Source organism: Nomia melanderi, chromosome 3 (assembly GCF_051020985.1).
Source record: "Nomia melanderi isolate GNS246 chromosome 3, iyNomMela1, whole genome shotgun sequence".
NCBI lineage: Eukaryota > Metazoa > Arthropoda > Insecta > Hymenoptera > Halictidae > Nomia > Nomia melanderi.
The window spans coordinates 8758006-8783486 of NC_135001.1; the positions used below are offsets into that span (position 1 = coordinate 8758006).

General features: G+C 40.2%; 1 protein-coding gene across 3 annotated transcripts in view; it reads left to right on the forward strand.

Moving 5' to 3' along the window:
- The window catches only part of LOC116430147 (protein amalgam), a 181632-nt gene that overhangs the window by 85204 nt on the left and 70947 nt on the right, over positions 1-25481 (forward strand). The gene's annotated exons all lie outside the window — the stretch shown is intronic.

Below are 25481 nucleotides of genomic sequence, written 5' to 3' on the forward strand. Positions count from 1 at the left end.
GCTCGAGCTTCTCCCATTTCCACGCGCCGCTGCAACTGTTCCGCGATTACCGTCGCCGTATTAACCCTTTCGCTCCGGTGTGCTCGCAGCAAAAAGCGATCCGACGCGGTGAATGTTGCCGGACGCGTAATGATACGTAATAATGATAGCAACGGTGATACTACGATTGTAGTTACAACAACGGTACGGTTATAATAATAGTAACGCTACGAGTGTAATAACAATGACGCTGTAATTGTGATAATAATAACAGTATCATTATAATAAAGAATATCTGTGCGATGTAATTATAACACGTAAAATAATGATACACGAAACGCTGAGAAATGAAAAAAAAAACAGAATTTCTCGTGTAGAAGAATTAGAATTTACTAAAGTTAGAGTGTACTCTTTTCACGCGAACGATAACTATTTGGGCACCGTATATTTATGTAGGCGATCATACACCTTTTGAGCAGGTATATGTACGTTCTTCGGAGCGAAAGGGTTAATACGCGTAGATTGTCGCGTATAAGCACTGCTTTTCTGCTGTGAAACTGGAACGGTGTCATTTTGTTATTTTCGTGCTGGTTCTGAGAAGAATATCGTCGCGTTTGAATTTTCACCGTTTTTGCGGTTGATTGACACTGTAATGATGGTTTCGAGCTTTTACGTTCAAAATTGAACGTGAATGATTTAATTATTCAGGCAACGGGCGATTGGATTTAAAAGTTTTAAAAATTCACGTCTATGGACGGTTAATGTGTACGTATTTTATAAGCTTCCATATTTTTGGGAGACACTGTGTAATCTGCTCGAACCGCGGATTTCCATTCTCATTAGTTTACTATTCGGACTGTCACTTCTGGCGACGTTTTAAAGTTGTGTAATCGGACTTGATGTGATAGATCGAGCGATAACCTTTTATTGTATGATACACTCTTTCGCGTGTAATTGAGTTATTATGTTGTATAATATTAACCGAGGTACTCTTTAAGTGTTCATTCATACTTATGACGCTCGATACGGCGTAATTCTCGAAACGAAATGATCCTATGGTACACCTGCTAATTGCCGTTCGTCACTTAGTTTTCATATAATTAATGTACATCGATTTTCAACGTATCCTCGCTGACTAAACAACATAGAGACCGTGCGATGAGTTCTCACTACGTTCGCGAGATGGATATATCATTACTCGCGTATCGTCAAACCATTCCACATCCACGAAACCAAATTCTAAACATTTAACCCCTTGCACTTCGATTTCTCTCACGACTGTCTTCCACGGAATTAGTTCATTACTCATAATTCGTTGGAAAATGAAAAACTTAAGGAAGTTAAAAGACTACAACTGATACCAGAGTAACAATATTCAATATATAAATTAAACAACATTTGTATTTACTAAAGCCCCTCCTAAATATTCGCCACGAACCCAACACGCTACTGCAAGCCAAGGAAGGTCAACGTTAACCTCTTGCGCTGGCAATTAATTCAGAGATTTAGCAAAGTCTTGCGCGAAGAGTGTCGTGTTTGCCTATTTCACGCGGGTACGTGCACTAATTTCGTTTATTAACACGTTCCGTGCCACCGTAAATTCCAGCCACATTTGCCTAACAAAGCTATTGATTTTTTAAATCAAATATTCAGTTATATTCAATTATATTTCTGGTGACTTTTATACATTTCCATATCGTTTCTTCACGTTTCTGCTGCTTTGTGACGTGTATTATCAGCCACGCGTTTACGTGTTTCTTAAAAATAGTTTTTTACAAAAATTAGCACATACTATACGTGGCACGCGCTGCACTCAACGTGTCAATCATTTTCTATATATTGATACATTTCAGAACAATCTAATACACGTAATGCATCAAGACTATCGATGTATATAAGACGTATTAACGATTTTAGAACGAAAACATCTCAATATGGCACGTGTTTCTAATGCAAGGGGTTAACATCTTAGCTACTATACGCCACATCACTACAGTGTATCATCATTTGAAACGGTACTACAACGGCACAATTCTATCTCCGTCATCGATAGCTGTACACATTGCAGTTCAATCTAACGCAATTGCACAGTGGAAAGTTCTAACTGTCTCAAATTGCAATTCATGATACGCATACCGTGTCAAACTTGGCCGTAGCCAAAAGAGTTAACACTTTACCGACCGGCCGCTCAGCCACAGATTCACCCTGGCGCCGGCTCTGTTTCGGTTTAAACGCACACCCCCATTCGCTCTGTCTTTCTTACCCTTGCACCCTTCTCACTCGCATCTTTCGTTCATAGTTAAAATTCACGCAGTCACGTACACGCTTTTCTCACGGCCCAGTCACTCGAGATTCTCAAACTAAGCGTCAGTTATAAAAAGCCGATTAATAGGCTATCGGTCGGTAAAGTATTAAAACAAGCCACCTCAAGCTTACCGCCGATCACCGATATACAAGCGACTCGATCTTTCAACGTCCGGTTCGCAGATTCCACCGAAAAATTTCAGTTCCCTCGTTCCACTTCGAGTCCTCGAGTAAACTCGACACAGGAGGTGTGGCTGATATCAAATATAATCCCATATAGTTGCAACGGCAACCGTAAACGGTCCGGTTCCATCAGCGTGCGCTAGAAGATTTCGCGAATGTCCCGATAGAACGGGAACAAAAGTGAGACGATAGCTGGAACAGAGGGTTAACAAACGGGTACAAATAAACCCGAGAGCGAGAGGATTCGGTAAGAATCCGTATCCAATGCGTATCTCGGCAACTCCATTTAAGTAGAAATAAAATCCCACGGGGTGTGAGTTCAGCAGTTTGTTAAGCGGTTCTTGGCCCCTTTTTCCTTCCTCCGCCAATACTTTTTATCCGTCCGTTCCTTTTTTTCCTCCCTCCCGTCGTTTCTTTCTGCCGTTCATCCGGGCACGGGGTGGTGGGAGGTTGAACATCCCTCTCGGAAGGCGCCCCCTTTCCATTTGCTAACCCTCTTAGCCCCCGGTCCTTCTTCGCGCTCGGAACCGCAACGGGCGCGAGTTATAGTCTCCCAGATAGAGGGACCGGTTCCCGGCGTGGCGCGGCGCGGGACTATGTTTCGCCAATAAAAATGCGCCAGAATTGTTTTACGGCCGCGCACAAAGGTCCGCGCGGCCGCGGCATACGGGGGAATGGAATCGATGCATTATCTTTACGCCGCTAGTCAACGACACCTCTCCGGAAATGAAAATACCGAGCGGCGCGCCTGCCGCGACCTCGATACTCCGCCGCTCGAAAAAGGGAAAAAGTAGGGGATGTGGTGGGAGAAAGGGGGAAAAATGGGAAAATTAAAACGAGCGCCGTTTTATCGGTACAAAGAGCTGCACTCCCGATAATCGAAGCGATACCTGGGCGCAGGATTAACGGACGGCACGGGGATCCGCGGTGTCCGTCGCTCGTGTCGGTTCGAGAATCTTGGAACGAGAGGCTGTTAATCGCGAGCACGGACGGCTGTCAGCGACGTTCCCGTGTTTGATATTCTTCTTTTTTGGGATTGGTTTACGGGGAATTGAGTGGTGGCGGTGGAACGATGCTAGTTTATCGGTTGTGAGGAACTTGAAATGTGATTAAACCCTGCAATAACGCGCGAGACTCGTGAAGATTTCAAATGGAATTTAGTAAACATGAATATTATAGAATTTGTTTGAATGGAAATTGCATATTATTTCTCTGTTGTCAATGATTACACCTTAGAGCACACGTCGACGTAGCAGAATTTTCTTTTACTTCCAATAAATTATTAGTAACGAAGGATGGAAGGAGGAAATCGTAGGACAAAGGATTAACGCTTTGACTGTTAACACGTTCCGTGCCGGACCATTTTTTTAAGACTTTTCCTTCAGGCCGTATGGGGCGTACACGACCCACATTTTTACAATCAATTAAAATTAAATAACCGCAGTATACATAATATTAAAATACCTATCTTTGACTCTACAATAAATTTTTAAAAAGTTTTTCGTTTTTCAATGAGAATTCATTTTCGGCCTGAACGGAAAATTCAACGTTGGTCGTATACGCCTCACGCGGCACGGAACGTGTTAAGGAAACGGTTGTTAAAACTGTTATGCAGTGGAAATAGTTTTCTTAATAAAGCAGAAACTAAAGAGTCAAGGATCTTCGGAATAATTGCTCTGCTATCTTACGTATGTCCCATGCATCCAACAAAATTCGATTTGTTCGATACCTCATCAAGAGAATGAATGTTTAAGTTTACCTGACCAATGGTGTCACCCGAAATCGGGTGACGCGGCAGTCAAAGTGTTAACGGTAGAGTGTAATTGAATTTCGTTCGTCGTCGAAGCTTCCGACAGTATTTGTGTCGCAAATGAAATTCCACTTTCCGAAAGATCCCCGATGATTCATGGAGATTTATTGAATTGGTAGCTGAATGTACTATTTGGAATCCCATCGTTTTACTTGGTAAAGTAAAGTGGTGTGAGATATAAAGGAAGTTATTATTTTAAGTGAAGAAGTAAATAGATTACCAGTAATCTTTCTGTCATTCTAATGGTCGTTATATTTAATTTAAGGAGATCAAAAATTTATTATTCTCAACTAAAGTATTCTGAAGTACATCGTAAAATTGATCGCGGTAACGGTAATTTAGTAATAATTTAATAACAATCTCGAATAACTCTGGATTGCTATCTCGTCAACGAAATATTCTAGATAATATTCGAAATAATTAATAATATTGACACGGCAATAACAAATGACGCGAGACCGATCGCGATGAAGTGAGACGTAACGATAAAAAATAAAATTCTCTATAGTTCTGTTCTCTATAGCTGTCGGTCGGTAAAGTGTTAATACTAAACGTACCTCTATCGGTGATTCGATCGGTTTTGAAATTGGTTTCAATACTCTACGTTTTCGTTCTTTCATTTAACTTTGTATCAATACCTGTATTGTCCGATTAATTTCTCAATTGTTGCCTTTCCTCCTGTTTCTAGTTCCGCTAAGAAAAATTGACCGTCCAACTTGTTCACTTTTATTTTGCAACCAGTTAATCGGTTACTTTAACACGTTGACTGCCACGAAAATGTAGAGCGTTTCGTATAACATTACTTATCGTATCACAATAAAGGCAAGTGGTACTAGAATTAGTTATTAATAGTTTGGTATAATAGTTCTTAAGTTATACTATTATTTAGTTACTCATGTTACTAAGCATTTTAACTCAATATCAGTTTTCTTGCAATTGTTTCGTAGTAATTTGGACGCTCCGGTCATCGGTGACCACCGTGGCGCTCAATGTGTTGAGAATAGGTGTATAGAAAGTACTAGTACAATTAGTGTTAATCACGCTTCGTATAAATTAACATACTTTATCGATCTTCGGACGACAGACTAAACAAAAAATGTATTCCGTCCGCACGGAACGTTTCGGCTGCAATTATTCAGCGCTGAAAGAGTTCAGTTGAATGCGATCGAGGAAACGCGTTAACCGTTGATGGATTTATAATTAACTGAGGCGAGATTACACCGTAAGAAAGGCGGCCTGGAGTGAATTTGCTGGGAGGCCGATGACGAGGACCGCGCCGCTGAAACTTTACGCGACAAGTGGATGTACAGCGTTACTTCAGAAGATACCGCGTTTCGCAAAGTTAATTCCCCCGCGATAATTAGGACACTTAAAAGCGGGCTGCTAACTTTGATGACTTTATCGGCGGTTCGACGCACTCGTGTCACCGTTAATTTCTTCGGGAACGATGGGATCGCGGTTGGCGGGCCCGTTCACAACAATTTCTAAAGCCCGATTATTTCGAGGGCGAAATTTTCGACGTGGGACCGCGGCCGGTTTAAATTCGGCGTATTAAACATTGAAATAACGGAAGGCAACTTTGCCTATTAATAAATAATTTCCTAGTCGGAATTAGTCGAGGTGCGGCGCAGGTATTTACATAATTCGCGGCGACAGAATAACTCGCCGAGGCACGTTTAAAAGATTATCAACTGTTGTTGTCTTACGTGGGTTTCGTCGCTGAATAATTGACTCTCCGTTAGAATGTCGCGTGACACAACTCAGGTTCTACGGGACAGTTCGTTTTCGATGGATCGCAAATCGCACGAATCGAAATTTTATGCTCGCGTGTATTTCATTCGGTTCGCGCGAGATTCCTGAACTTCAAACAAATTTATTCGTTTGACACGGATGAATGTTTCCACGAATATTGTGTGGATTTTTCGTATTGTGCGTGTAATAAGCGTTTCATTCGTTTCACTCTTATTTGCGAGGATTTCATTTCATTAGTATAGTATCGCAGTTTTAAGGCGGTGGGACAGCAAGTATTCTGAAAGACAGAAAGAGGGCTGTAAAAGAGAAAGGGTCTGATGGAGACCAGGCCCAATGGTTGGCGAGTTGCGATGCCCACGTGAGAGTAGGGTGTGGTTGAGAGTTTGTTGGAAGTGTGAGTGAGAAGAATGCTTATGGGCGAGAGAATGATTTTTAAGTACGGATGGCGAGAGCTTTTGGAGAGAGTTGCGTTGACTTTGAAAGAGGAAAGACCTGTATACTGCGAACTACATCGTTTCTATTTATTTGTATCTTATCCGATTAACTATTCCTATGTTTGTTTTTTAAATAAAACAATTATTTTCCGTTAATACCATATTAGGAAATTTACGTGCGAGATTTAAGTTCTCTGTTCGAAACGCGCCAACAGTGTGTTATGTCTTCCATGTTTTGTCGTGTCACGCGTGCGAGTTTACTGGTACGAGAACCGTGACACCAAATCGAGCGCACGTGTTCTCGATATACTTCCCGGACAATTCTTTCGAAAATAATATTTCAACTGGAGAAGCGTTATTCTATACTTTCTACGTATCCTCTCGTGAAATATTGTCGCACTCGCCATTACGCGCAAGCCAAATTTATTTGATACATTCCCCATCTTTTTCTACGAGGCTCACTTCTTATCATTTTTCAGCTATTCGGGTATCCGTTTCTCATTCACCGACGAGGACAATGGTTAGACCTGCAAATTCAAATTTTTAACTGGTTCCCGACCACGGTCGATTTTGAAGTACCCTTATTGCGGGCTGTGTCTTTCTTGTAGTTGTTTCGCGTGGTACGTTATTCATATAACTTTTACACGTTTAGAACGTAGTAAATAAACGAAAAAGAATTTTACATAAATTTCGTATATGTGTGATGCTTTGATATAGCCAGAGCAACAATGGGGTATATAATAGCCAAATATATGTTAATATCATCATAGCAACGGTAATCAACGGCGACATACATACGTTTGTGATGCGTGGTCGCAAACGCGTTAACACTAAAACTAACGAGTAGTTAAATTGACTATTTGAAATTGCCATATAGAAACTCCAAGAGTGTGTCTAACAAGACTTTAACCCCTTAACGCACAGTTTTTTTCAAAAAAAAAAACTGGCCAAAAAAATCAATTTTGATATACTGCGCTTTTGTTCCATGGAAAAAGGCTATATTTTATTCTTAAATAAATAAGTGTTATAGCTTACAATTCCACGTAAATGATAAATATCAATAAAACGATTTTTTTTCTTTGCCTTCACATTGTTATTTTCACAGTTTGGCCTGCTTAGCGCGCTCGAATTAACTTGAGCGTGCAAGTTAAGGGGTTAATTGATTTACAATTCAGTTTGTGTATTGCTAAATCGATTTCTTTAATCATTTCTCTGAGGAACATCTGCTATCTTTTTAATAATCGAAAAAAGAACAAATTAGGAATGGATCACTCGTCCGGTAGTTTTAGTATTAAAAACATAGCTAGAGAAACAAAATTACATCGGAGCAATGTTGTTTTTACTTATAAATACCGTACAAAGCATTACACTTTGCATAGTTTATATATCCTTCCGTATCGCGTGCGTTTCATGCAATTTTGTTATCCCAAGTTTCCTGTAAATGCACGTAAATTCGCAGCCCACTAATGACCTCGTTTGTGCATGAAAAATAAATACAGGTACTGGAAGCCACAAACTTTAACTAATGTGGCGTCTTCTAATTATTTCGTAAACATCTGTGGAATAAACACTTTGAAATGGAGGAAATTCATGTATCTGAGAATTGAATTTCAAATCCATCACAAACCGTTAATGGAACATCCTGATTGTGCCTGGAAAAATGGCGCCAGCCTCGGAAGCCGCGGAGCGAAATGGTTAGCGCGTTATCCAAAGTCGGTGGGAAATTTAAAAATTTCATTAAAGAGTCGAAATTACATCCTGCGGAAGTTGCGGCAAAGGCGGCGCGCGGCGACCCCAGCTTCAACCGCCCGCTCGCGTATTTTTACGGCTCGAAACCTAATTGAAGTTGGGACCCTCGAATTGTGTCGGAGTTCGGGAGATTAGCGTCGTGCAAATTTTTCACTGGGTTAAAATAAACGCGCCACTTATGATCCCGCGGTTTCTCGTTCTCCGTGATTGACACCTTAACTGTCGAATTTTCTCGTTAAACAATGTTATTCGGGACCAGCAAGTGGTAATAAATTTTCCAAACGTTCAAATTTTCTAATCTTTGCAGCCTTGTTCCCATTTGCTTATGAACACAGAATTGTTGCCATTCAATTTATTTTCACATAATTCAATAATAACAGGAGCTTTTCGTTTCTATAGGAAAACCAAATTGTACCCCAGAATGAAGGAGGATTAATATTGGTTTTAATATTGGTTCTCGTGATTTCGTATATGTCACGGGCTATAGAATTAAGGGATTAACCGAGATCTGTCTATTTAGCTGAATAACCTTTCTGTCGTAACAAATTCGATTACTCGAAATTTTGAAAGTTAATGTAAGTATGTCTGGGTATAAGGTTTCTAAGATTAACACGTTGAATGCCATGGGGATCACCGGTTACCTCAACCAAATCGAATTACTATAATTCATTTGATTAAACGACGATTATTGGAAAACTTTTCTATAAGTAATACAACTTAATGCACTGACATTCAACAATTCAAACCTGTAATAATAACAACGTAATTCAATGGCATAAGTTGATGGTACATTGTTTTCATTTTCTACATTTGTCTCGGCAAAATCGTGCGGCAGTCAACGTGTTAATAAAACGAACTGAGTTACTATGAAATTAGTGTCAATGGAAGTGCATAAACTGTCCGCAGATGTAAAAAATGATTACCAATTTGCTCGGTAAGTGTGTTTTATTTAGGTTAAGGGGGGGGCGGGGGGTTTAAACGAGTCTCGCTTTATTTACCCGACGAGCAAGTTTCACTTCACTTAATTCGGAATAAATTTCCCTGTAATAGAGCCGGGATTTTATCTCCTTCTCTATTCCACGTAACGAACCTGAAAGCGCGTTTTCCCCGAAAGCTGACAGTGTGGTACGAACAAAAATTCATCGCTGCGAACAACGTTCTGTATCAACGAATTCTACATTAACGACAAAATGGAATTGCGTATTATCTTCGTACCCGTGTTTTAATACAATTCATTCATCGCAAGTCTCCAAACATTGTTTAATTCTACTGTCTTTTTTATTACTAACGTCGGTATCCTTTAACGTTAAATTTCCAATTAAACCAGCAGTGCGAAAAACGACAAATCCACGTAATTCCCTAACAGTTATACGATTTTAAATTCAAATTTAATATGAAGGAACAAGGTACAATCGCGGATTTACTGTGAATTGACCGAACTCAGCTGCGAACGAGTATATTCGTTATGAGAAAATAGCAATTTTTTATGTAACAATGATTAAATTATCGATTAAAACAAAATATTTCTATTTTAAATAAAACTAATTCAATTTTACAACGGATGTACACATTTTGTATCCGACGAGTATAGTCGTCATCTCATCGTTCTAGCGACATTGTGTGGATACTTCTAAGAACGGCACCAAGAATATTTTTCTCAACAAATATTCATTATTTTCTGATGAAATATCAATGATATGTTTGACAACTAACAAAAAGAAATACCTGCATAAATTAAGTGACAGAATTATTTTAAGCCGATGTTCCATGTGTTGATGCATTATATAAAAATTTAATATTGAATTCTAAATTTGATCATCTTCATGGGTCAAATCAAGTAGCGACTGAAAGGCGCCTCTCGAGTGCAAAGGGTTAAGAACGGCGCCACATGTAGAAAGTTAATATTGAAAAAGTCGAAGTGCTGATAACATTGACAAAGGAACCAGTTTTCAACAAAATTTCAAACATGCTGCCAAAATGAATTCGTGCACGGGATCATCCCCATGTTGCGTTGCAAATAATCCTCCGGCGTACGTGTATTCGTTCGGGACCCGTTTTCGCGGCGCTTTATTTGCAGGATTGACAAAAGAAGCAAGCTTCACGCCGTTCGAGCACGAAAAACTTTCTCTTGCTCTGTTTGTGGCTCTTCGACGCGTGATAGTGAATTCGGGCTACGTTTCTTCTCGTGATTCGTTTGAGGAGGGCACCAGCTGCGTTGCTGTCATGTTCCGCGTTTTCAACATAGATTTACAAACAGCTTTGTTTGCGCTACGCCATGCAATGCGCGGATTGTTTTTGCGAGAAATGAAGATGTATCCTTTGCGGAATGTTTGCATAAGTTGACAGGCTGAGGAAATGGATGCAGTTTCAGGAATATGGAAACACAAAACTAGGATGCATCCTATAACTTTCCCTATAAATAAACAAAAATACAACCCATTGCAATGATATATATATTCATAGAAAAGGAATTGATATTAAGATATTCTTACTGGACCCAGAGCCTATTCTATTTCTATTCCTGCAAATTATATTTATTTTTAATTTTCTATATACTGTTATTTACTAAAAAGGTTAAACGTTTCCTTTATGTATAATACAAATACAAACTATTACAATAATGTTCTCAAAGTTCACACTTAGCTTTTAAAGCTTCAATGTTGAGCTTTGAAGCTTCGGAGGCTCAAGATTCATAGAACTCTAAGCTTTCAAGGCTCAACCCTTAAGGTTAGACCTTAAAGCTTCGAGAACTCAAGATTTATAGATCTATAATAATAATATTTCAAAACCTAATCTTTAAGGTTAAGTCCTACAGCTTCGAAGACTCAAGCTTTATAAAACTATAAACCATCAAAACTTAACTTTTAAGGTAATGCCTCAAAACTGCGAGAACTCAATACTTATAGAATTCTAAAACCCTTAAGCTTGAGTCTTAAAGCTTCGAGGATTAATCATTATAGGACTTTAACCCTCCAAAACTCAGAGTTTTATGAAGCTTGATTCTCCAAGACTCAGCCTTCAACACTAGAACTACGGAGCACATAAACTGACTTTTGAAAATTTCATTGTAAGAACTACAAACATGGAGTTATTAAGATTTGAATTGATTTAAATTTCAGCTTAGGTATTACTTAATCTGCTTCTTTAGTAATTTCTCAAAGAGATATTCGTACCTCTTCAGTAATCACAAAAGAAAAAATCAAGGAATGGGTCATTTCGACTCATTTGGTAGTTCTAGTGTTAAGGTCCAGCCTTCAAGCTTCATGGAATCAAGCGTTTTAAAACACTATGTATGGCGGTTTCCCGATGTTTACAGTCACGTGTCGCGTCTCGGAAAGTCGGTGGTCGAGTGCGGGATGTTTATAACTGTTGACAAAACGGCCATATGTTCCGCTGCGACCTCTCCATCAGATTACCGACTTGATCTCGCAAGAGCCAGCCAGGTTTGCCAAACGGTTACGCGTTGCAGGGGGAAGAGGGGTGGCGTTTATAGCGCTACGTAATCCAGTTTTCGCGAATGTAACTTTATCGACCTGAAATCGAGTGCCAAGTACCGGGAAGAATTTGTTCCTGGGGTCGTCGCGCGACGAAACGCCCCGAGGTAGGAGAAGTCGGGGTAAGACAGCCATACTAAGCGAAAACAAGTAAGGTTCGTTTATATTCTTTGCGTGAAAGAAAGAACAGTATTTTAGTGAAACGATCTTACAGGTATTAGGGAATGAAACATCTTATCGTCATCTTTGGTTTAGAATGAACTATTTACATGTTGAAAGTATTTGATTAAAGATATTCGATATCTTCGAATGAAACTTGGACGACGTTCCATAAACTTAATAAGAAATCCCACGTGAATCAAGGAACAAAGCTATTTTATTTTAATATTTCACGTATCGATGCAATATACGAGGTTTAATATCAAATATCGAACTTTATAATTTTATCGTGTCTAACTAACTAGCAACTGAGGAGCGCCACTGGAATGCAAAGAATTAGAAACTAATATGCAAGCGAATTGGGTCGTAATCAGCCGATAGTCGGTGATGCGTCACATACTATAGGAAAATAGTTTGAACTTAATGAATACAATTCTACCGCGTGAATGAGCCAATCTCCCGATACTTAATTGTTCAAACTTAAACATTTAAAACTCTATCCAATTCTTTAAAGGATACTTGCATCTGATCAAATCTCTTTCAAACTTCGTAATATTCTCCTTAAACTTGTACAATGCTGCAATTAATTGTTCATAAATAAACTCACTTCTAGTTCAACTTCAGTTTAGTACATATTACTAAACTATAAATTATCCCCATTTAATCGTGATTTCGTCGAAACTCTCTATTGCCATCGTCTTTTCTTCACTTTATCGTGCTAAATATATTAACTGATACGTACAACCAAAGGAAATTAGCCTATAGTATAAATGATAACTCGTAGTAGCACTGTTTCACATCATTGGTCATCTTATTCGCATCTCAGCTACAAGGCCCAAAGGATTTTCCGTCGGCGTTGCGACTTTTCCACGTTTATGCTGTCAGTTTCTCTCGTATTCACCTGTGCAGCATGAAATTGCAGTGATATGATAAAAGTCAGAATGCAGAAAGTCGCGTCGCAAAATGTTGAAATGGCAAAAAACCGTTCGTCTGCATTGGTCCTAAGCTAAGCGGTCACCGCGTCGTTTCGCGTCGCGTCGCGTCGCCGGGATGGCTGCTACCGAAGGGCTCCATTCGGTGATGGCGGTAATACCGACGCGTTCAAAAATACAATCCCCGAAGCGCGCACGGTTGCAGGTAATACGTAATATTACGTCGGAAGATAGCGTGCGAGCACGAACGCCGGCCCCTACATATTCAATGAGCAGCACAATACATTGCCGACAGAATGAACGCCGCGTCGCAAACAGGAACCGAAACAGGAATAAATTAATCCCGCGAATAAACGATAAACACGAGAAATTTGCGATAGGACCGAAAAGGGAGCGATCCTTCCGATGAAAATGTACGAATAATGTGAAATAAGAATTTTACTATACACAGTGCCTTTCTGTAATGCAGTTGATTCATTGACCGTCTTTTTTTTCACTCCTATTTGTGAACAGTTTTGCCATAGGGAAAGAGAAATGTTTAATATCGACAAATCCATGAAGAATTTCGCATTGTGGAGTGGGTGGATAGGGATTCTTTCATAAATGTTTTCTAAGGCGTTTTGTGTTTTGTGAGATGTGAAATTAATGTATGCTTTGCATCGAGAATAGCGATGAGTTTGGAGGAATAATTATTGAAAACGGTAAATCGGCGTTTTATTATTTTATACAGTTCTAGATATTCACCTGAAATTGATTTTCAGTTGAATGCATTAGTATAGAGGAACCTAATAAAATTTTGAATAGATAATTGAGTTATATTATACATTCGTGTAGCTTTAAAAGTTATTCGTTACTTTTTTTACTACTGTAATCGAGTAAAGTAAGGAACCTCGTGAGGTAATAAGTGCTAAGAAATGGGGAGTATCTTTATTTTCTGTTATGTAACATGATTTCCGTTCTTCTTACGTCGAGTATTTTTCGTTCGTTTTTGAAACTCATTTTACCGTGTATGTGTATGACGATATTTGCATATGTACGTCCATTCCTACGCGTGCAGTTTACCCACTTTTCTGTATAATGCATTTTGATTTGCTAACCTACTTGCATTTTATCATCTTAACATCTAACAGAACCATTGTCCGACGTACTCTCATTCGACGATAGCTTGGAAAGATATCTTGGCATATTACAAAGACGTTCCCTGTCTCTATGGTTTGTGTAAAGAAAATTGAAGTTGCATGTGGCATTCGCAGCGCTATGATCAGGGATAAACATGAAAGTTACACAGAATCAGATAATGAGATCTTGTAGTTTCGTTGTTTTTTTCCAAAAAATGCAAGTAGATCGCACATAACGAATAGAAACCATATCTCAACATATCAATAGAAAATACCATCTCTACGAAGATATTACATTAAGAAACAATGCAAACAACTAACTTTATGAACTATTACTACATGTTAACACAAAATCGGAGATTTAAGTTTTGAACAAGTTTTTTAGTCACTGTATTGCTATCCACTTTTTCGCACGATTCCCTCATTCTCCCTATCAATAAATACTACATATATTCAAATTGACAACGCATCATTTTATAACATCTTGATTCATATTTCAAACAATTTTTCATTAGACTCGCCGTACGGTTCTCCATTTCTTTCCGTGCACTTCTCTCTTTTCTTCTTTTCCTCTGTCTCTCTCCCTGTATAATTCATCTTCATTCACGAGGTTTGAGAACCATCCCTTCGGGCATATCTCCGGCTAAATGCCCCGGCCTATTAAGAATCCGTAATTACCCGAAGATCTCATGCCAGCCAGACGCACGATTCCCGCTGCGTAGCCGCCGTCAGGCTTCTAATACTAGGTTATTCGGGGTAAGGAGGTTAACCCTGGAGAATGCGGGGCGAATCCCGCGTCTCGAAGTCAATAGCTGAAGTGGAGAAGCAAGAGGTGGTTGCAGAAGAGGCTCCAGAACTTGTGTGCGCTGGCTGCCCCTGTGATTGCTCGTGCAAACAAACCGCCGTATTAATTATTCGCAATACCGATGGTTACGACGTACCAGGCATTCACGGGAACCCCAACGGGTCTTGGAACTTCTTATGCATCGACGATGACTCGTAGGATTCCCCTGATTAAAGGGGCTAATCTCGCGTGATACCGCATTCTCCCTTTGTTAAGAAGCACGAGCTAAGTAAACGGTTACTGCGCCGGCGAATTTTTCTCTCGTCCCCGTTACCGGCTTCTCGTCGTCTCTCTTTCACGTATCATTGAAATGGGATTCGTCGAATTATTATTCATTTATGTTGGATCTGTAATATCTCGTTAGACTCACGTTGAAGATTTAAAATAAATATTATTCAGTCTGTTTGAACTTGAACTATATATTTTTTCTCCTTTTATCAATGATTATACTTTAGAGCAGATGTTCGCATAGAATGTGCCTAGAATTTCTCTAACTTTCAATAAATTATTAATAACGGAGTAATTAAATTTATTACGGTTCAGAAAGAAATCTTAGGGCAAGGAGTTATCAAACCCTTCTTTTATAACATCGAATCAGGCTGGTAATGAAACTTTTTCACTGAATTCGACGAACGTAAACGTTATTCATCCATTTATCATACAAATGAAATGTTACTTATATATTGTTAATCTTTAATCTTTAGAGTAAACGTAGACGCAGAATAAGCATGAAAATCTTTTTTTTCTCCACTAAACTATTAGCGATAAAGTAGTTTTATCTAGCACGGTTGTGGAAGGAATCATAGGACGAGGGGTTGAAATCATCGTTATTTATACTTCACGCGTCCTTCGTGTATTTTAACCCTTTGCACTCCAAAAGTGCCTCTCAATCACCATTCGATTGGTGCATCAAAATTGTAAAATTTCGTATTTAACATTAAGTCTTGAGTAATCTGTCGGTATGTGAAATGTGGAAATAAAATACCATTGTTCCCCTTATCTTGTGAATAGATTCCTCGTTGAGTTAGTTTGAAAAAATGTCATCTATATCTCATAAAAATAAATTGAATATTTCTAGTGACAAATTTTTGGAGTGCAAAGGGTTAATGATATTCTCAGCTGCTATACGGTTGTGCGTCGGCGTTCATTTGGAAGATTCGAGCGAATTTCATGGCTTATGATTTTGTATTTAATTATACGTATAACTTGTGGAAAGTGTGTAAGGTTGTACGCTGATATGAATAATTCATTCGACCCCGTGACCGTTCTATTATTGGTCTATGAATATTACCGATGGAAGAGTCCTTGCTACCTTGCTTCACGAATGCCATTTTCTACTCAATAAGAATACAATGGCACTTGAATCTCCGGAGGATCGAAACCTTAATTCCGATGTGAATGAATTATTCTCGTTCTTTCTCTTCCGTAGTAGAGCTATTAAAGTACAAGCAGGGATAGTGGGTTACAAATTATCAATCAGCCCGCGAGTAACGGAATTCCGTTGTTACGGAAATAAATAGCAGAGGGTTCGAATCGTTCTGAAATTATTTTTACTCGCACTAAAGAGAAACTGGCTGGATTATTGTATAAATTTATTGGCAGAAAATCGGTCTACTTCGGAAATGAAATGACCTTAACGAGGATGCCCGTTCGATGAATACTCATGAAAATATTATTATCACAATTTAAATATTACTAAAAATATCATCTCCAATTTAGACAGTTACATTAATTGATTATTTGTATGTTACCTCAACCAATATGCATTCCTTTTGCTCTATATTATACAATTTTTTCTCAAATTCCAATTTACAACAGAATCTTAATTACATGTTCGAATCAGTTTCTCATTTACTTTTCTACGATTAAATTGAATATTCTGCCGTTCGATTATCCGGACTATCTAATTATCTGGACCATCTTGGTCCTAATTGGCCTGGACAATCAAGACTTGTACTGTGCAGTGCTTGGTTATACAAACCAATTGTTTCGAGAAATCGAGTGTCTATTAAAATATTAAGTATAAATTTTTACTAGAGTATTACACGTTAGATTCTATTACAGTATCAAGTATAAGTTTCTACTAAAGTATTAAGCATAAGTTTCCACTAAAATATTAAGTATAACTTCTTACGAAAATCTAAACTGTAAGTTTCCATTAAAGTATTAAGTATAAAATTCCACTAAAACATAAACTATAAATTTCTACGAAAGCAACAAGCATAAGTTTCTACGAAACGATTAAGTACAAGTTCCTGCTAAGCCGTTGAATACAAATTTATACAAAGGTATTTTAGTACACGTTACTATCATGCTCATCGTACTTAACCGTTCGCAATGCGAAGATTTCAACGCGGAGGCAGTAGCAAGCGATCGTTACGACGACAATCGGCTTCGCTCGTGCCAAATTAACGAAGCACAACTAAAAAGTGAGCGAACGGAAACCAAAAGTGGATGCGCGTGTACGCGTGCTTTCCGTGTATCGCACGGTTCTCCACGTGCCGCCCGGGCTGCGCCGCTGATATTAATACCGTGATAACGCTAATTGCTTCAACCGGGTAGGAACAATTCGCCGGAGGCACGGTATAGAACCCATGGATGCGGACCAAGCCTTTACGTCGAAGCAAGAGACCATTGGTAGATGAAGCAATTATTACTAGGAGCGAAGGATAGAAGGCATTCTAAGTAGGATGAAACGCGTTGTGTCGTCGTGTCGGTGAATACTATTCCCCCGTTCGATTTGCATATTCGCCCACCCGCCGCCGTTCTCGTATGAAGTACGCAATTGTATCGTGATTATTAAATTTACGTCGGCGATAGCGAGATTACGACGTTCCTGAACGAAAGTCCGACGACGGAGCGAATTACTGCTTCGATAGTGATTATAACTTCGTGAAAACCTGCAATTTGTGCCCGCCGGCTGCGGTAGATCACATCGATTAAAATGTTCGACGCAAGATTCCGATGTTGATTAATATTATTACTTGAAGTTGACTTACTCGGGAATGGAACTTGAAGTGTCGGGACGGAACACTGCGGAACAGTTTCATTTTCAACGCGTCTGTACCTGTTTTCATCGTACTGGCACGGGCTGAATCTCCTTTTCATCTGTCGGATTGTCTGATAGATGTAAGATGAAGTTTTTAGAAGACCCTTATCATCTTCCACCAACGAATATAAAAACCCTATCGTTCACCAAAAATTTCCATTCAAATTACACGCGAAACCTACGTGATCGAATAGAATCGTTGGAATTCAATACACCCGGGCTCAAATTATACGAGCTCCGAACATCGGGTTGATGTATTAATTGATCCTGGTTTAAATATTCACTGTTAATTATACGACTTCCAAACTCAGTGTATGCGTATGAACGCTAACCTGGTCAGATGGCCGGATTCAAAGTTCCGCCGTTTTCTTTCATTTACCGAACTCCATATCAATTCGTAATATCGTCCAATTAATCAGTTTTCCAATTTCCCTATTTCCGTTTCGTTATTTTTGAAATGAAGCATAATCCGGCTTGTTGATTTATGATCATTTGCATTTCTACTAACACTTTCGTTTCTGTTTGCATTAGAAGAAATGCGTCATGCGACTTGTTTGCCTTTATATCGTAGTCAGTTGTTTGACTGCTTACGCTAGGAGAAGCCTCGGTTAATGTTAACCCTTTCGCTACAATGGACGAAACATCTCGTGTATCTCTATTATTAACACGAAGTATTTTACTTGAATACAACCAACAGGGAAAAAATCTCATCCAACTAGACGATTCGCAAAATAATGGCCGGCGGAAGGAAACCAGATATTTTTCTAAAAATTCCTCCGTCGCGATACGCATCTCGCCATCCAAGCATTCCATACAAAATAAACAATGAAAACTCCAATCGTGTAAACTGCGAAGTATTTTATATTTTTCATCTTTAACACTAGAACTACCAGATGGGTCAGAACGACCCATTCCCGATTTCTTCCTTCGTAATTACTGGAAAGGTACAAATGTTTCTCTGAGAAATCATTAAAGAAGCTGATTTAGTGATACCTACACTGAAATATAAGCCAATTGAAATCTTAAATACACAGTTACACGTTTTATAAAGAAATTTGGAAAAGCCAGTTTAAGTGACTTCCAAGTGACGATGACACGTCTGAAAAATCGATCGCTTGCGTGAAATTTTCGAATAAAACGCTTCATATCGATAAGAAAAATGCACGAGATATCTCGTTCGCAGCATCGTCCGACGTCACAGTAACGACACATCTCGTCCACAGCATGGAACCGAGATATCGCGTCCGTTGCAGCGGGAGGGTTAATAAAATTCAAAGTATTACAGGTCCGTGGAGTATTACAGTACAGAGCACCCTTTCGCAGCGAATGTCTTCGGTTCTGTTCGCGAACGGGTTAACGCTCGACAAGGGGAACACACGGTTCCGTTTCCCGATCAAACGACCCCGAGTTCGGCAACTATTCCCGGCGTCCGCGCCGCGGTCGGGCGAATTTTCGTCGTCGCGACAATTCACTGGAAAAATAGGAACGGCGGGAATTTCACGCATCGCTTACTTTATCATCGATACTTCGAGGACGAGTACTTACGAGCAACGGCGGAAAACTGTATTCCAAAACGGGGATTTATCATCGATACTCTCCCCGGGGAAGCGACGGACGGCGAGAGGGGGTGGCGGGAGAGGGGCCGGGCGGTCGTGTATCGCGTCGAGACGGGAGCGTCAGTCGCATTGGTTGCAGGTTCCGCTACCACTTATCGACGCAAAATATTTGCCAGAAGTCGTCGACGTTCCGGATACACGCCAGAAGTTTCCGCTTGAACTTCATTCGCCCTCCCGGCGAGCCCGCTCGCGTGTATTACGAGTGGAGCAGCCATTGGCAACAACGGCGGCGGCGTAGGGCAGCTTCTGATCCAGCCGCGCGCCCCGAGAACCGTGCGAATCGAAAGGTGAAGATGAAGCCAACGAGCAACGGCAGGGGAAAGTGGAGCAGTAACGTTCCTCCGGATGCGTAGCCACGGTAATATGCACGAGCGCCAGGAAAAATCATCCCCTAAATTCGCCGACGCTGTCTGCGCGTCTCGCAAGGGGAGTTATCGAACACGGGAATTCCAGGAATTATGAAAGTTTGCGTGCAAGTTGAATAAACCGAGTCTGAAAGATTGCAACCTCTTTCACGCCGAATTTCACTTTGAAGGAGTGGAACCAGCCCTTGAAAAAATGCAGATGTTTCTTTCCCGTGGATGATCTTAGGAACGGTAAGAGACAGCGAGAAAAAAACAAGAAATACGTTGTTCTTTCATGTCTATAAAATTGAAAAATAAAACGTAGTTGCATATTTTATAGGCCTGGAATGATTGTCAGTTATGCATTGTATATATCAGAACTCACGCGTGTAATAAATATGTGCATCGGTGGGAACATGGAATCGAAGTACAGAACTGAGAGATGACAGTTGTAGAACCGAAATCGAATATATACTTGGCAAGGGTTATAACTATTTCGATCTTCTATAATTATTTTAGTCCCGTTTGTAGTTTCGAATGATTACGTGTAACCGTGTCGGAAATAAGATGAGAACAAATGAAGGCTGGCTAATTAAACACGCTTCTTTTCACTAGCATTCTTGTTCGAGACGCGTAATGCATACGCTGTAACGCGGCGAAACCTGCTCGCGTGAACGAGTCTACCGAATTAAATGCAGTTCTCGTTGCTTTGTGGTCGCTGCCTTGCATCGGTGTTCCGTTGCAACTTCGTTCGAAAGTTTTAATCGACCCTACGATTTCGACTCGGCTTCACGATGCATCGGCTACGAGCTCCGATAATAAATTTTTTTAAATCAACGTTGTTCCAAGTGCTGTCGTCGTTAATTGTCTGTGGACAGCGTATATTAGAAATTTAAATAAACCGAACTTCAATAATTAAATTCGTGAATTATATTCCAATAGAGTTCTGAAACGAAGCAATTCTACCGAATACCGTACCTTAGAATTACTACAGTTCACACAATCCAACGAGGATCACATGAAAACATCTCTATGCTATAAATAATGCAACCTAACGCAGTGGCACTCGGCAAAATAAACACACAATCACAACGCAATGCAATTGAATAATTTAATATTACATTTTTTCATTCCACGCACTTTGCTCCGCGAAATCGCGCAGTGTTCAACGCGTAAATCGATTTCACGCGTTCCTCGCGAAATAAGAAATACACGTTAACCCTTAACACTTCGACTGCCGGTCACCGATGACCGGAGCTTCCAAATTACAAGAAAATAATTATGACTTGGAAGATAATTGATTTCAAATACAAATTTTCCGTAATGCACATAACTAAATAATAGGGTAAAATAAGACTTTTCATATCAAAGAATTAATAGTTCTTGCTTTGTATCTTTACTGCAGAAAGGATCAGTGATACATAAAACGCGCTGGTGCTTTTCGTAGCAGTCAACGTGTTAACAGTCTTTAACATCACTATTCATCGAACATCCCCATAGACGAGAATTCCAAGTGCAAAGGGTTAAATTTTATTAAAATGATTCCTCACGAATGTGAAACGCGTCGCGCCAATCCGATTACATCTCCAAAGTTTTCTCGGCGCGATATCCTGCCGCGAATGAACGGACACGTGGACCACTGCGCGCGCCTAAACAATACTGAACAAGTCTGGCTCGCATAATGATTCGAATCCACCAGCTTGAATTGCTCGAACGCGCAGCTTCTCAGCTGAATGGTGGACTGAGCCATTTCTTTCGAAGCGTCGCACACATTCTTTCCTTCATTCCACGGCGTAACTACGATATCGCGGCACTCGCTCACTCGCACCAGCCGGCCGACCGGCCGACAATTGCCGGGAATTAATTGGACCCTATCACGTCAAACGATTCAGTTCGACCAAATTACTTCACGGTTGTTTAGTTTCGGATCGCGTGAATGCCGAAGGGGTTGAACGAGCGGCACCACTATCGGCGCCGATCGCGATGGTATTGTGCATGTATTCGTGCCGCGGCCGAATACGTTTTTCCTCGATTTTCTCCTGCCGCGCCGCTCCACTCCGAGAACTCCTCCGCTACGGCGCGCCACCCTTTATGATAGGGGAAATATTGTGTTGATTCCCGATCCCGTGTCTTGCGGTCAATTCGTTATCGATTGGGCTCGATGCACACATTGGAATTCTCAGATGGAATGGTTAGGGGCCGCTTTGTCGTGCGCCATGAAAGAAACTTCGCCGTTGTAATAGCGACGAACACGTTTCGCCCCGATATTCCTGGGAATAATCCGTTTCATTACGCGCTTACGGGACTTACGAGGCGTCGTCGACCTGTGGAACTATAGACGTGCAAATGGCTTTGGCAGCCGAGAGGTGTTCCCAATGGAATATTTCATTGAATCGCCGTTTCATAGCAATTACTTGAATCCTACGAACTGAGCTATTGGCATATAAATAAAATATGTTTCCATGTTTATTCTGAAGAATGCACGAGTTGAAATTTGAGAACGATCGAGCTCGATAAATATCGAGGAACAATAGGATAGAAATTTCCGAGACGTCGAACTACGGAAATTGCGTATCGAGATGCTTGTATTTTTCTCGATTCCCTTCTATCCCATTCTTCCCTGTATTTATTTCCAAACAATAAACAAATGTTCCGTTCCGCTCGCTATCATTTCGTCTCTCGTTTCACGCGAGACCGTCGCGCCGGCCCGAGAGCCGAGGTTAATCCGTTCGCTCAGGCGTCGCGCCGGGTAAAAAGGTTCGCGATGCGAGTCCGATGAGCTTAGAAAATCGAAAACTGATAACTGGAATGACAGTGATCGCGCCTCGCAACGGCACTTTGTCTCTTAAAATTGAAAATTTCCAGGTCTGCCCGCGTGCAGCCGGGGCTGGCTAGGGGAATAGCGAAAGAAGCGGGCCAGGTATTGGGAAATATAATGCAGACGAGTCTGCGCCGAGCGGCGCGCCGGTTTTCTTGCAAACTATGATGCGGCCCGGGCTGGTAAGCACGTTACGTGTGCGGAATGGCGATTCGAACGGCGAAGTCTAATGAAATTCCTTTCGAATACACCATTTACGGATGTTCACTGCGCGGGCAACGTAAATTAGCATCGAGAATTCGGCCGCGTATTATACCGGCGGAACGTGATTCAATCGTGATCGTAAAATTCGATGAGAACGTCCTCCAGCCGAAATAAAGTCGCGAGCTTGAGACCTCCCCGCTGTTTGTTCAATCGAAGCGTAGTGATTAACATGTTCGGGGCTGGTATCGTGGGTCTGCGTTGTGTTGAATTCTTTAGCTGAACACCGGTAACGTGGCTCTACGTAATTTGTTTTTCTTTTTTTTTTAGAAGAATATCTACCTGTAATATATTTCCACATCATTTTTAATTTTTTTAGAATACCTTTATCCTACAGTATTTTAACTTTCTTCAAAAGAATGTCTGTCATGTAATCCGACGTCACTTTTCATTGCTTTCAGAAAATGTCTTTAACGTGGTTCTACCTCATTTTTCGCTTTCTTAGAATACCTATAATGCACACCTACGTCATTTTTTTTTTAGAATATCTACAATGTAGTGCTACATCATTCTTAATTTTTTTAGAAGAATCCTTTATCCCGCAGCGTGTTCATTTTTGTCAAAAGAATATCTGTTGCGTAGTAATACGTCATCTTTCATTTTCCCCCAAAAAGTTGTTCAGCCATTTAATCCTACAGTTGTTTCAAAACCTAAAGCAAAGTATCGACAACGAAATCCTATCATAAATTTTTGAATTAATTGGTCGAACGATGGAAACACTTTCGAGATTCAGCGGGAGAAGATCGAAAAAAGTGGTACTTTCGCGTATCGGTGTTTCGGCAGGGTAGAAATAAAATTTCATTATTCCAGGCTCATAATTCTGGTTATTTTCAAATCTGCACGGTTGTAGTTTTCAACTGTAATAAGCCGGGATATCGTTGACATTCGTTTCAACGTGCCAGGGACATATGAAAACAACGTCACGTGCGAGATAGAAACTTTTATTTTTAATATTATCATTTCTCGTAATAACTACCGGTATTATTCACGGCAGGCCGGCCGGAATTTCGCAGTTTCGTCGCGCAACAGTCCGGGACATTCTCGTTCCGCCGAATTTCCCCCGCGGATTCAATGGAGATCGAATAAGACGATATTTATCAGACGCCGGAGCTGTCCGCCATTTTTTCCCACCGACATGTGCGAGTAAAAGTGATGGTTAATGGAACGGGAAAGGGGAACAAGAACGTAGGAGGGATAAGAAATGATTGCCCGGCTATTTCTACGGAAAATGACGTTAGTTGAGTGAAGAGAAAGAAAATGGGTTGCGTGTTCCAGCATCCTTACTTCTTCGTCAGGATACAATCATTTATTGCGGGTGACACTTGTTACACTGCTGGCTATCACGATTTGTCGAACACGGCCAAGTAATCGCGAAAAGTTTCCCAGAATTCATTGAAAGTTCTCGGTAGAACTTTCAAACAGATTTCACAAATTACGTCGAGCTTAATTCCATATAATAGTAAAAAGAACGCAATGACTGTTATACAGCCCTTTAAGAACGACGTCGGCGAAGTGTACCGAATGTTTATTTTTACATTAAGATATAGCGGATGTTTTGAAGAAAAATTCTATCACAATAACATTTTAACATACTATACAATAACATTCTATTTCCTATTCAATGGTTTTCCAATTTCTATAATAATATCTTTCTCCGAACTTTTAAATTGAACTTCTCAAATATGAAGTTGCAAAAGAAATTTTTCTTTGACACGTTCCGAGCATGTGACTTTCGAAAATTTGGTCTTTATAGTTTACAAAAACTTTATACATATTTTCGGTTTATTTTCTCATGTACAGCTATTGTATAGAAAACTTTTGGGCACGCCTACAGTTCGGTTAGATGAGAGCTACAAAATCTGTTGCATAATAATTGCGTAATATAAATAATTTACAAACTCCCAAGTTTTTTATGCCACACAAGCGAGCGACGGATCTGCGATGAATACAAAAGAAAAATTACCTAAGCCGGATTACAGCTACTTACCGCGCCGTTGAAGCATTTTTATGCGGCCCGCATTTGAATCGACTATCAAGATTTCCTCAAACAGCAAGTTGTTCCTCATACGAAACGTGACCGCGTGAATATTATTACGCGCACGTGACTGCGAGACGTTTTCGAGTCATAAAGTCCTGTAATTTTACCGACGCGATGCTTCCGAAGGAATGCACTCCCCGAATTTCATTTTAAGGAAGGATTAACGGCACCGCTTTCGAATCGCGCCGCGGTAATTTACTTCTGTAACAATGGACGACGACTTGTCGGCGCAGATCGATGTGGCATAAAATTACAGCGCCGTTCTATTTACAATTTAACACGGGAATTGGAACGAAATAAAGTTTCGACGGGGTCCAATTCTGCTCGCGGATTCCGAGGGAGGATGTGGCCAATGATTTCCTCGTTGGAAACAAGTTTCTTGTTTCAGAAATTCATCCAGAACGATAGGGAATTAAATACTTGGAAAATAAGAGTATCATTGATAGTGCTGATAAATAAAATTGATCTCGCAAATACTGAATTTCTGTTATCTTGATCGGGATTTATTTAGTCGAGCGTTTTCAAATTTATTCTCAGGAGTTAACGCTACTTTATTTTATGATAAGTAGTATTTTATAATAAGAAATATTATTTTGT